Source organism: Lactuca serriola, chromosome 8 (assembly GCF_051521515.1).
Source record: "Lactuca serriola cultivar US96UC23 chromosome 8, Lser_US96UC23_V15, whole genome shotgun sequence".
In the NCBI taxonomy this organism is placed as follows: Eukaryota; Viridiplantae; Streptophyta; class Magnoliopsida; order Asterales; family Asteraceae; genus Lactuca; species Lactuca serriola.
In genome coordinates this window covers 306,449,906-306,463,182 of record NC_136415.1, presented here as the reverse complement: position 1 = coordinate 306,463,182, position 13,277 = coordinate 306,449,906, and positions in this window count along the sequence as shown.

Genomic DNA, 13,277 nt, shown 5'->3' with positions numbered 1-13,277 from the left:
GATTTCAGAACCTTCATCATCGAATGAGACTTTGAGACCTGTACCTCCAACAAGCTGAGATACACTGATGAGGTTGTGTTGGAGTCCTTCCACATAAGCCACCTTCCTTATAGTGAAGTCTCCATTTGTTATCATTCCATATCCCTTTATGGTGCCGAAAGAGTTATTTCCAAACTTGACGTTGCCACCATTTGCAAGAGATCTGTATTCCCTGAGCTCCTCTTTCCTCCCTGTCATGTGACGCGAGCAACCACTATCGATGTACCATTCTTCGTCAAACTGCTCGTCACTTATAACCTGCAAAAATTAAGCAGATTTAGGAACCCAAAGTTTCTTGGGTCCATGTGAGCTTTTCATGGGAATGGGAATAGTAAGAGAGATGTCAACTAGATATGTTCGTTTTATGAGAGTTGTTTCATCTTTCTTTTTAATGGTAAAGACTTTTATTTTGTTAGGGTTGGGTGAGTTCGGTTTGGACTCTGGTTTGGACTCATTGACCTTCTGCTTTCCCTTTTGGTCAGCTGATGATTGAGATTTTTGAGAACAAGCGGAATTAGCTCTAGAGCAAAATGGAGATGAATCGGTGGAAGTAGAATGAGAAGAATTAGAATGAGAGGGTTTGGATTGAGAGGACTTCCTGGCTGGTGACTCTAGGTGATCCTTTTGCTTTTGATCATTGGAGGGACTGACCTTGGAGTCTTGTTCTCTTTTGACTTCAGAACCGAACCTTTGCCTTTGGTTGGAGTTGTTCTTGGAACCGAACCTTTGGTCTCGGTTGAAGTCTTTTTCAGAACTGAACCTTTGCCTTCGGTTGGTATTCTCTTGTGAACCGAACCTTTGCTTTCGGTTGGTATTTTCTTGTGAACCGAACCTTTGCTTTCGGTTGGTATTTTCTTGTGAACCGAACCTTGGCTTTCGGTTGTTGTGATATTCAGGCTTTCCTACAGGATTGTTTTCATACTTCAGATTCTTGTCTTGGTGTGAGTAGTATGCATTCTGGGAGTGCCAGAATTGTTTCCTTTTAGAAAGGTTCTTCCTGTATCTTTGGTTCCTTTCAATCTTCCTATCCCTCATCTGCTTAGGTTGATGATGAACATTAGCTTTCGTTTTCGGTTTCTCCTTGGCTGGTTCCTTTTGAACTTCAGGAGTTTTACTTTGAGCCAAGGGAGCAAAGGGAATGTCTGTTGAAGTTCCACTTTGAGCTGAGGGAGTAGAGGGTATGTCTTCTTTTGCCGAACGATTATTCTCCTGAGGAATGTCTTTCGTACCACTGGTGCTTGGCTCATTGAAATTATCCGGCTTATTCAAGGGTTCAGGTATGTATCTCCCTTTTCTGATCCAGGAGGTTCTTTCAGATAGGCCAACTGTTTCGTTTCCATTATCTATTGGAGCTTCCCAGAAGTACTCATCACAGCCATCAGCATTGTCTTCGTTTACAATATCTGTGAGCTCAGCTGTTTGATGTTCGGTTACTCTAGTCACCTTGTATACTTGATTCGGAGTGGTCCTGACCTTTTGATACACAACTGCTTTTTCTACTAATTTCGGGGACTTTTGTTGGGACAATCGAGCGAACTCCACTGAATTTTCAGAAATAAGATTCTTGTGGTTTTCAGGTTCGCTTTTAACAAATTCTGAGCAGTCAACCGTGTCCTCTACAGAAATTTCACTCATGTTATCGTCCTCGTTAAGCTCGGTTGCATTTTCAACATCAATTTTGTTTTCTGAGCTAACGTTGGCGTTTAAAGAGTCAAATTTTTGTATAGTTTCGGTTCTCAGTTTAAGTCTATCATTTTCATCCAAAAGATTTTTGAGCATGTCCTTGTGGTCTTTGGATTTAATGAAGGACTCAATTTTGTCCAGTCCATACATGTAGGTCGGATTGACATCATCAGACGATATCACACTCTCACAATTATAGGCTTCGGCATCGATTTCATCCTCCTTAAACTCTAGGAAGGGTAAAATCATGCGATGGATCTTTTGGCCTATTTCACAATCTAAGTGAAGCTGAGTAATATTGGAATATAAACGTCTTTAACTTTAACTAATTCCGACTCTTTTAACTCAATCCACATTCGCCGCTCCTCACTCTTCGACGCCACCCTGCTTAATTGATCAGTCAGGTTAGAATTGGTGACACGAGTTTGAGTTAAGCTACTATCTAAATGAGAAATTCTTGTATTAACACTTTTTAGTTCTTTCTCAAATGAGGATGGTGGTACTTTAGATGAAATAAAAACAGATTGTACCTTCTTTATCATTTCATCGAGCTCATTGAACTGCTGGCTGAGTGGTTTGGCCGTAAAGCACATATCCTCCTGTACCCTTTATCAGTTCAGAGCTGTAACTTCCCTGCCAGTTTCGGTTTTTATTGCTGGAAAATCTCTTCTTTATGAACCTCTTAGGATTTGACACCATCATGGCATAATCCTCAGACGTGAGATCATATTCCTCCAAGTTAAGCTCTTCATCCTCCATCACAGCTTTACTTTTAGATAGGAGGGCCAACGAACCAAGACTAGAAACAACGTTCTTCTCTTGCACCACAATCTTCTCTTGGGACTTTAGAATACCCACCAGTTTCGCCAATGAATATGATTTAAACTGCTCATGGGCTTTGACTGTGGAAACCACTGCTCTCCATTCAGACCTCAATCTGTTCAAGAAAGTAACCTTCTGTTCGATAAGCTTCCTTTCAATATCGTGTTTGATCATCTTGCTGAGAAGATGATTGAAGCGATCAAACGTCTGGGTCACCGTTTCTTCGGCCCCTTGCCTGAATTCTCCAAACTTAGATAGAAGCAAGGTTTGGATAGAATGTTCAAGATCTTCGTCTATGGAATACAGTTCGCGAAGTCTATCCCATACTTCCTTCGCCGTAGTGCATGAGCTGACCAGTCTGAATGTGTCGGACTGAAGGGCGAATCTGATCAACCTTAACGCCTTAATATTGCACTGGAATTTGTCTTTTTCATCTTGTGCAATATCCGTTACGTCCTTAAGCAGATCGTTGTACTCTTTTTGTGTCTTAATGATTCTGGATGTGGCAGAATGAGAAAACGGTCCATTGATGATGGCTTCCCAAATGAGGTACCCATTATCCTCCGATCCAATCACGTAGTCTTCAAAATGATGCGCCCATACTTCATAGTCATGGGTGTATAAGATTGGAATCTTTGTCGTCGAACCGATACTGTTGGAAATATTAATAGGGTTTGATTGCGTCGCGTCCATTATGATCGTAAAAACCTGTTCAAAGATCAGACTTGTAATAAAGCAGATTAGGGCAAAACAATAAATATCAAGATACGTCAATTAAGATGACGGCTCAATAAATATCACTGATTGCGGAAAAACCCTAATGAAAATCTTTTTCACAGAAAAGATGTGTATTGATTACACAGCCTCCTGCTCTGATACCAATTGATGAGATTAAAACTAACTTTAATCTATGAAGATCGATTAGATCTTGAACAAGTATATGAATATAAAACAGTAAGAACACAATAAAAAGAACAAGACAAGATTTAATCAAACGAGTCGAATGATTAAAACAAAATCCTCAGAAGAGCTCGATTAAGAACATCAACTGTAGAGGATTGGTAGGTTACAAGTACGATTAAAGAAACCTAAAATTACTATCGTTAAGCTCTCTGTGTTATTCTCTAAAATCGTTAACCTCTATCTCGTTAACCTAATATGCATGCAAGCATTAACTTATATACAATACATAAAAGGCTCTCGGTTGGACAGGCCCAAACCGGAGTGTAAATGGCTAAACTAACGAGCCCAAAATACGCAACATCAAAACAATCTTCAGCCCAACACCATGATGTGGTGGAGGAGTTAGTCGCGACTGTGTTGGGTAGCCACGATGTGGCCATAATGTGGTTACCGTTGACTGTTAACTTGTGGTCAAGTTGTTAGTTTTAGAGATTAGAATAAGGTTTTTTCTTGGATGTTTCATTAGATGTTTGTGTAGCACCAGCCTTTCAACTTTACGAGATTTAGTGTTGTCGACTTTGAGTGTGAGGTGAGTCTTTTCAGTATACTATGTAGGATGTTAGTTGTCTTTTTTACTCTTTCATGGAACTTCAGGATTTGGCCCCTAATAATTATATAAAAGACCAGGAACTGGTCTCAGGCACTTGTATGTAAGGCCATGATTTATCCCATGGCATGAAAGGATTGTAAGACTACGATTTGGCCTATAACATTGTGACAACCGACAAGACTAGGTCAAACAAAGTCAACAAGTCAACCCAGTGAACTCGACTTGTACTAATACATTAAGGTTTAAGATTATGTTTCCTGGTGTAAGTTTTACAATTATAATACAAAGTATATATAACTCTCTCTCCCAAATCTCTCTACGTATCTCAAATCTCTCACAAATCTCTCTATGTATCTCAAATCTATCCCAAATCTCTCTATGTATCTCAAATCTCTCTCAAATCTCCCTATGTATTTTCCTTAGTTGAAAAACAACTCAAAAAAAGGAGAAAACTTGAAAGAACAAGCTCAGTTCATAACCCCTTAAGTGACATCGGACCCTCCCACCGGACAATCTCTCTTCGGACATCTGCTGATCCGGAATCGCCGAATTCGGAAAGCTTCGCACCACTCCAGAAGATCTCACACCTTGTAAGGAATCGACTCCAAAAGTCTTCGCTGCCTCGGAACCCTCACGACCTCGGAAGGAAATGGCTCCGGATAGGAGTTGATTCCGATACTCTTGACTTTGGAATAGCGGTGCAACTCCGGACACTGAAAAGGGACTTCGGAACTAATGGTTTGACTCCGGAATTTGAGGATTGGCTCCGGAATTCACCATTTGACTCCGGATTTTGGACCATTTCGGACAATTTCATCATTTTAAGACATTTTGACGTTGGGAATCCCACCAAAATCATATTTTTCATAACTTAGACCACTTAAACCCCTATTTTATGCCAAATTTGATCATTTAAAAATGATACTTAAGATTTACAAAGGGTATTATTCTAAATCATAAAATGCAAATAAGATAAGGATAAGAGTGTTGACTTTGTTCATTAGACACTTTTTCCTATTTCCCCAGGTAGTTTAATATTCAACATGTATCCATGAAATTAACCAACGGATTCCCAAGAAAATATCACATCAAAATACCTGCTCCCTATATTTAGGTAAATTCCTTCCAAAAGGCCCCACCATTCCTTGTCATTTTATCTCCTGTCCACTTCCATTTCCTCTCAAGAGTAACTCCAAGCTTCAAACAGAGTTAAAGTCTTCAAGCTTACTCTAATCTTTGGTGAGTATTTCGTAAATCCCTAGTGATTTAATACATTTTTATGTTCATGTCATCCTATTTACACACAATAAAATGTGTTGAACCCGTAGGATAAAATCACCTCCAAGGAAGCTCATCCTCTCATCCAAGAGTTTAGGTTGAGATCTTCACACCATCACTCCAAACATCCCATAAACCAACTCAAGGCGAGCTTCATGCCCATTCTTTTAAAGTTTTCACTCTTTTGGGGGAGAATACAAGTCAAGGGTCTTGTGAAATCCTAGTATATTTGCTTGTTTATATATGTATGCCATGATTTATGTGCATAAAGTTATGAACTCCATATAATGGTTCAAGAACTCGAGATTTTTAGCAAGTCTCAAGGTTTTGAACTATATATAACAAATTGTATGCTAGAAACAAAAACTAACATGTTTATGAAATATATAGATCATAAATTGTTATGTCTAGAACCATAAGGAATTGCTTCAAGAAATTGCTTAAACAAGATGCTTAATATAACATTTTTGAAGTGATTAAATTATAGAAGTAATGATATTTTTGGGACTATTTTCGGCCATACATATATATATATATATATATATATATATATATATATATAAGGACCAATTTGGAAAATAGAATTATTGAATATCCTAATTTTTAATGGACCAAAAATGAAATTTTTGGATAAACAAAGGCTTTGTGAACATTACTATGAATATATGTCTGAAATGAGCAATTTAGAAGAAATGGGCTATTTTCAACTATGCACCAAGTTTTGGGTCACTTATGACACCTTTTGACAACTATGGGTCTAGTTTGATGCTTTATAAAAAGAAGGGCCATTTTTGCCAACATCGATAATATTGGATTATTTTTGAAAAATATGATTCAATGTGGATTATTTTCAATAAACAAAAGAAAACGATATATCTAACCAATGAGTACAACTATTGTTATTTATTTAATAAATAACGGATTTCAACTAATCGCATAAATATATGTTAGTATTCTAGTCACACGCATGTCCATTGTACATATATATATATATATATATATATATATATATATATATATATATATATATATATATATATATATCAGTGTACGTTTAAAGTCCTGTAAAGAGTTGTAACTAGAGTCTCCTGGAGGGAGAGCGAGAATTTGTGTATAGATCTATACGGGGTTGACACCCCACACCTTCGATGTTCGCAACAGCTAGACCGGCCAGTCTAGGGTGACAAATGTCTTTAATCGATTTGCTCTCCTGAGAAACACCAAGACATACCTCTGTCATATTAGTATAGTTATAACGGCTCACTAGAATATGATAATGTTATTTAGATTTTTATGTAGGGCAAACCTTACAAATAAATTGGTACATTGTGTTCACCACCCCTATACATGGTAGTGATTGTCCACATTCGTTGTGTTGGTCACCCACTTGCTGTTGGAATAGTGTCTAAGGCTGCAACTATATTAGGCAAGTATTTGACCCGATTGTGCATAGTCCTTTTGGGTTGCCTTCACCATAGCAACTTGATAGGATGATTTATTATGAGAGAATAGATATTATTAATATATTATGAGAATAATATAAGGAATAATAATATTGTTATTTTATTAATATATGTCATAGATTAATTAGTATTAATTTGGTGACTTAAAGAGATTAATTAAATAAGAGGGTATAAACTGTCAATTGTTTGATAGTTACCCTTTAGACTGTAAATCCTCCATGGATAGAGGATGGATGAATTCTAGGGCTTGGGATAGCCTCAAATTCATCCAAGGCTTATCTTTGGTAAGGATTTGGATTGCTTTGGGGAAGGATTATCCAACTGGGGTTTAAGGGTGAAACCCTAGGAGTCTACAAGTATAAATAGGCCCTTAGGGCATGTGAAATCGGCATCTCTTCTAAAGTAAAGTACCTCTGGCCGATTTCTTCCTAACCTCTCTCTCAAATCATCTTCTTTGCTAGTTGGTGTTTGTAAGCCATTAGAGGAGTGACAATTGTGACTCTAGAGCTCCAAGACAACAAGATCAAACAAGAGATTCAAAGGTAAACTTCTAGATCTGATTTTGTATTGTTCTTATACCTAATTAGTCATTAGAAGTCCTGGATTCAAAGCATGTTTAATTAGAAAACCTAGATCCAAGCATTAGGGTTTTGCATGCGCACATAGAAAAGTTCTTATGGCTAAAACCCATCAGTGGTATCAGAGCCTAGATTGGTTTCTATTAAATTGTTGCTTGTTTGTTTGAATCTTATTTGCAAAATTCAAATTTTGTGTTTCTGAGTCATGGACTCGGCGAGTCTCATAGTGGACTCGGCGAGTTGGCCTGACTCGGCGAGTCCAGAGTGGGTACTCGGCGAGTCCGAGCGTCAGGAAGGGCCAGATTCGGGATTTTTTGGTATTTATTTTATGGAAACTTGCCTTTATCATATTAGATCAATCTTAATTCGATTTTTTGATATATATGACTATAATCTTGATACAATTAAAGATATTTATCAACTAATAAAATATTTAATTTCCTTATGTGATAATTAATTAATTATTTTGATTAAATTGGTAATTATCTTGCAAGAAATCTTAAATAAATCAAATATGGATAATTATGGAATTAATTGTTAATTAAAATTATTTGTTATTTGATCCTCCATGTTTTAAATGTTTAAAACTTGTCCTCAAGTTTTGAAATTTATGTTTTGTGATTAAAAGTTTTAATTTAGACAATTTAAATTTCAAACCCTAGATTTTTACAAGTTTAAAATACAACCCTATACTAATATAATATTACAAGATTAATATATATATATATATATATATATATCTATATATATATATATATATATATATATATATATATATATTTATGTATAACTAAAATGCTAGTCTTACCGTTAGTAGGCCTCGTTCACGAAGCCGATCTATAAGGTGGGTATAAGGTTGCGGCCTATAAAATGGTTCTTAATGGGTGTACACTCACACCCACCGCTTGCTTGATCGGTGGAGGGTCATTAGTCGAACGGGTAGGATAGGCAACCTCATCCTCTCATTAAAAGTATAATATGAAATACAAAGTAACTACATGTTTTATAAAACTCCCAATCTTAGTTACTTTAGGAAAAGTGAATTGATGCAATCCCATGAAATTACACTTTGCACCCTTGCTAAGAAGTTAGTGGAGCGTGTGTGGTTTACCGGCACACTAATTGGTTCTAAGCAAAGGTGGCAAAGGGTGATTCATCGTTTATCATAGTTCGATGGAGCGTGTGTGGTTTACCGGCACATCGAATAGGTGATCGTTACAATGAAGGCACCATGTGAATTTGCCTGGTAATTCACACCCGCTTTGTGATCCTCGGTATCCCAGTCACAAACAAGAGGGGCATATCGAGATTTAAACATGCCATTGAAAATTGTCAATGAATCTCATCTAAACCTAGGAATTCTTAAATTCATTTAGAACTTAAACTTAGGTTTTCATGGTGTAGAATTAGTGAATCGTCATTCACTTACCTTCATATTATTTGCATGTTGGATTACGGCATCCCTTTTCTAATATGTAAATATTGTTGTTGGATCCTAGCCATAATTTTTCTTATTGGGTGATAATTAGGGATTCGTATTCTAATCTATCTTTGTCCTTTCTATTTGTAGATGTCGAACGCAAACAACGTTGCTGCTAGTTCATTCACATTAATGAGCCTTTGTCAAAAGGTCACCTTCGATGGAACGAACTTTAGCGAATGGATAAGATACATTCGCACTATTGCTCGCTATGAGGATAATGAGTATGTCCTCGATGAGAAGCTCGAGAAAATTAACCCTGAAATCGCTACTCCGGATGAAATGACCGCTTTTGAAATTCATGAGCACGATGCAACGAAGGTACATTGCATCATGATAGCCACTATGAACTCCGAATTCCAAAAGTCCTATGAGGACATGTACCCTTACGAGATGCATCAAGACTTATTGGAGAGATACCACCAAAACGCGAGACAAGAGCGTTATGAGATTTTCACTAACATGATTTCCGCTAAGATGGGTCATGGAGAGTCTCTTACCGTGCACCTGCAAAAGCTACAAAGATATGTCGACCGCCTTCGCAAGTTGAATGTTGACTTTGGGGAAGACTTGGCGATCGACATGATGCTTCACTCTTTGCCTCCAAGCTACAATCAATTTAGGATGACCTACCAGATGAACAAAGAGGAGGTCACCCTAAGCAAACTCCAAGGTCTCCTGAGGGTCGCTGAGAGCAACTTCAAGGACAAGTCTGCTGCACCAACTCCCAATCCACCCGCTGCTCCTGTCTTGGCTATTGGACAAGGAAAGGGGAAGAAGAGGAAGGCTTCGTCTAAGAACTATCGTAAGGTTAAAGCCCGAGATGGTGCCTCTTCTAGTGGGACCAAAGTTGATCCTACTAAGCCCTGCCCTAACCCAAAGGAGGCAGAGTGCCACCACTTCCACAAGATAGGACATTGGAAGAGAAGCTGCCCAGAGTACCTGCAAGCCATCAAGGAAGGAAAGATCGAGCCGTCTTTCGCAGGTATATACACAATTAAATCTAACGATTCATCTCATGCTATTTCTTGGGTTCTTGATACCGGTTGTGGTTACCACATTTGTTCTAATATGGATGTGGAGGCTGGAAGAATAAATCTAATCATGGGGAACAGAAGATCGTCGTCTGTGACCAAGATTGGAGTGTATTCTTTAGTGCTTAGGAATGGTTTAAGTTTAGATTTGAATAATTGTTGCTATTCGCCAGAAATGGCTAGAAACATCATTTCATTTCATGGTTTGTTTAGACAAGGTTTTAGATTTTCTTTTAATAATGAGAATGGTTCTATTTTAGCTTATCTAAATGGTGTCTTTTATTTTCAAGCAATACCGTGTAATGGAATTTATGAAACTGTTATGATTGTTGATAACTTAGGAAATGATGTTTTGAACATAGATTCTTCCAATAGTATGGATAGAGCATCCTTGTGGCATTGTCGTCTTGGACATGTCAACAAGAAGCGCATAGCCCAACTCCAAAAGGATGGAGTGTTGGAGTCATTCGACCTTAGGGAAGATGACACATGCTAGTCTTGTTTACTTGGAAAGATGACTAAGTCACCCTTCACAAGTACTTGCGAAAGGGGTGGGGGTCTATTGGACCTAATACATACCGATGTATTTGGACCGTTTAGATCAACCACGAAGGATGGGAACCGCTTCTATGTGACTTTTACCGATGACTATAGTAGATATGGGTATATCTACTTAATCAAGCAAAAGTCAGAAACTTTTGAAAAGTTCAAAGAGTTCAAGAATGAAGTGGAGAATCAATTGGGCAGGAAAATCAAGATGCTTCGATCCGATCGAGGAGGAGAGTACCTAAGTCTTGAATTCCACGATTATCTCAAGGAGTGTGGAATAGTTTCACAATTGACGCCTCCTAGGACACCGCAGTTGAATGGTGTGGCAGAAAGGCGTAATCGAACCTTATTAGATATGGTTCGCTCTATGATGAGTCGTGCTTCACTACCTATCTCTTTTTGGGGGTATGCCTTAGAGACTGCCGCCCATATCCTTAACCGAGTCCCTACTAAGAAGGTTGCCAAAACACCTCATGAGATGTGGACAGGGAAAGCTCCCTCGTTGGCACATATCAAGGTTTGGGGTTGCGAGGCTTTCGTAAGACGAGATACTCACAACAAGCTTGAACCTCTTAGTGAGCGATGTATTTTCATCGGCTACCCGCAGAAATCCTTTGGATATCTCTTCTATAGACCGAAGGACAATGTTGTCTTTGTTGCGAGGAGAGGAGTTTTCCGAGAGCGAGAACTCATAGGCCAAGGAGACAGTGGGAGGCAAATCGAGCTTGAAGAGATTCAAGAGTCGATAGATGAAGGAACCTCTACCGCTGGCACTCAACCCAAGGAGGAAACTCTGGTTGAACCGATTGACGAGTCCTTACCTCTTAGACGTTACGAAAGAGTTAGAGTTCAACCCCAGTTTTATGGTTTTCATATTACTACCAAAGGGGACACGTATATTAGTGATGGTACACTAATAAACCTAGATGAACCTAATAGCTATAAGGAAGCCATGGCAGGCCCGGAGTCTGCGAAATGGAAAGAGGAAATGAATAGCGAGATCCAATCCATGTATGATAACCAAGTTTGGAATTTGGTTGATAATGTGCTCGGACGTAAGACCGTTGGGTGCAAATGGATCTTCAAGAAGAAGACCGACGTGGATGGAAACGTACACACATATAAAGCGCGATTGGTTGCGAAGGGCTTTACTCAAACTCCCAAAGTTGACTATGATGAGACCTTCTCACCAGTTGCGAAGATAAAATCTATTAGAGTGATGCTAGCGATTTCCGCATTTCATGATTATGAGATTTGGCAAATGGATGTCAAGACCGCTTTCCTTAACGGGAAGTTGGCTGAGGATGTTTACATGGCTCAGCCAGAGGAGTTTTTGGATCCGAAGCATCTGAATAGAGTGTGTAAGCTTGAGAAGTCCATCTATGGACTTAAGCAAGCATCTCGCAGATGGAATTTTTGCTTCGATGAGAAAGTTAAAGAGTTTGGATTTGTATGAAGCGAAGATGAATCGTGTGTATATGTCAAAGCCAGTGGGAGTATAGTAAGCTTCCTCGTTCTATATGTCGATGACATATTACTCATAGGAAACGACATCCCGACTCTGCAGGAAGTTAAGTCCTGGCTCGGGAAGTGCTTCGCTATGAAGGAACTCGGAGAGGCTTCTTACATTTTGGGAATAAGGATAGTGAGAGAAAGAAGTAAGAGACTAATAGGACTTAGTCAGAACACTTACTTAGAGAAGGTACTAAAACGTTTTAGTATGGAAAACTTAAAGAAGGGAGAATTACTGATACAAAGTAATGCCAAATTGAGTAAGACTCAAAGTCCGAGTACCAAAGCTGAAATAGCAGAAATGAGCCGAGTACCATACGCTTCCGCAGTTGGCTTAATCATGTATGCTATGACTTGTACTCACCCTGATGTAGCCTTTGCTTTGAGCATGGTTAGTAGATATCAAGGGAACCCTGGCAGAGCTCATTGGATTGCTGTTAAGAATATCCTTAAGTACCTTCGGAGGATGAAGGAATGGTTCTTAGTCCTCGGAGGGAGTGATGACTTGAAGGTGCGAGGGTATAGTGACGCCAGCTTTCAGACCGACAGGGACAACTACCATTTGCAGTCGGGCTGGGTTTTTACCCTGAATGGAGGAGCAGTGACTTGGAAAAGTTCCAAGCAGGAAACCGTAGCTGATTCAACGTGTGAATCAGAGTACATTGCAGCGAGCGAAGCGTCGAAGGAGGCAATATGGTTGAAGAACTTCATCGGTGATCTTGGAGTTGTACCTGCTATAAAGGAGCCCATAGAGATTTTCTGTGATAATGAAGGAGCAGTTGCCTTGACCAAGGAACCAAGGGATCATGGCAGATCTAGACATATCGACAGAAAATATCACTTTATTAGACATCATGTAGAAGCAGGACAACTCGTAGTGAAGAGGATATCATCGGAGGATAACCCAACAGATCCACTTACGAAGGGACTGAGTAGGGTTAAGTACTTGCAGCATGCTAGGAGTATTGGGCTAATATATTATGAGAATAATATAACGAATAATAATATTGTTATTTGATTTATATAAGTCATAGATTAATTAGTATTAATTTGGTGACTTAAAGAGATTAATTAAATAAGAGGGTATAAACTGTCAATTGTTTGATAGTTACACTTTAGACTGTAAATCCTCCATGGATAGAGGATGGACGAATTCTAGGGCTTGGGATAGCCTCAATTTCATCCAAGGCTTATCTTTGGTAAGGATTTGGATTGCTTTGGGTAAGGATTATCCAACTAGGGTTTAAGGAACCCTAGGAGTCTACAAGTATAAATAGACCCTTAGGGCATGTGAAATTGGCATCTCTTCTAAAGTAAAGTACCTCT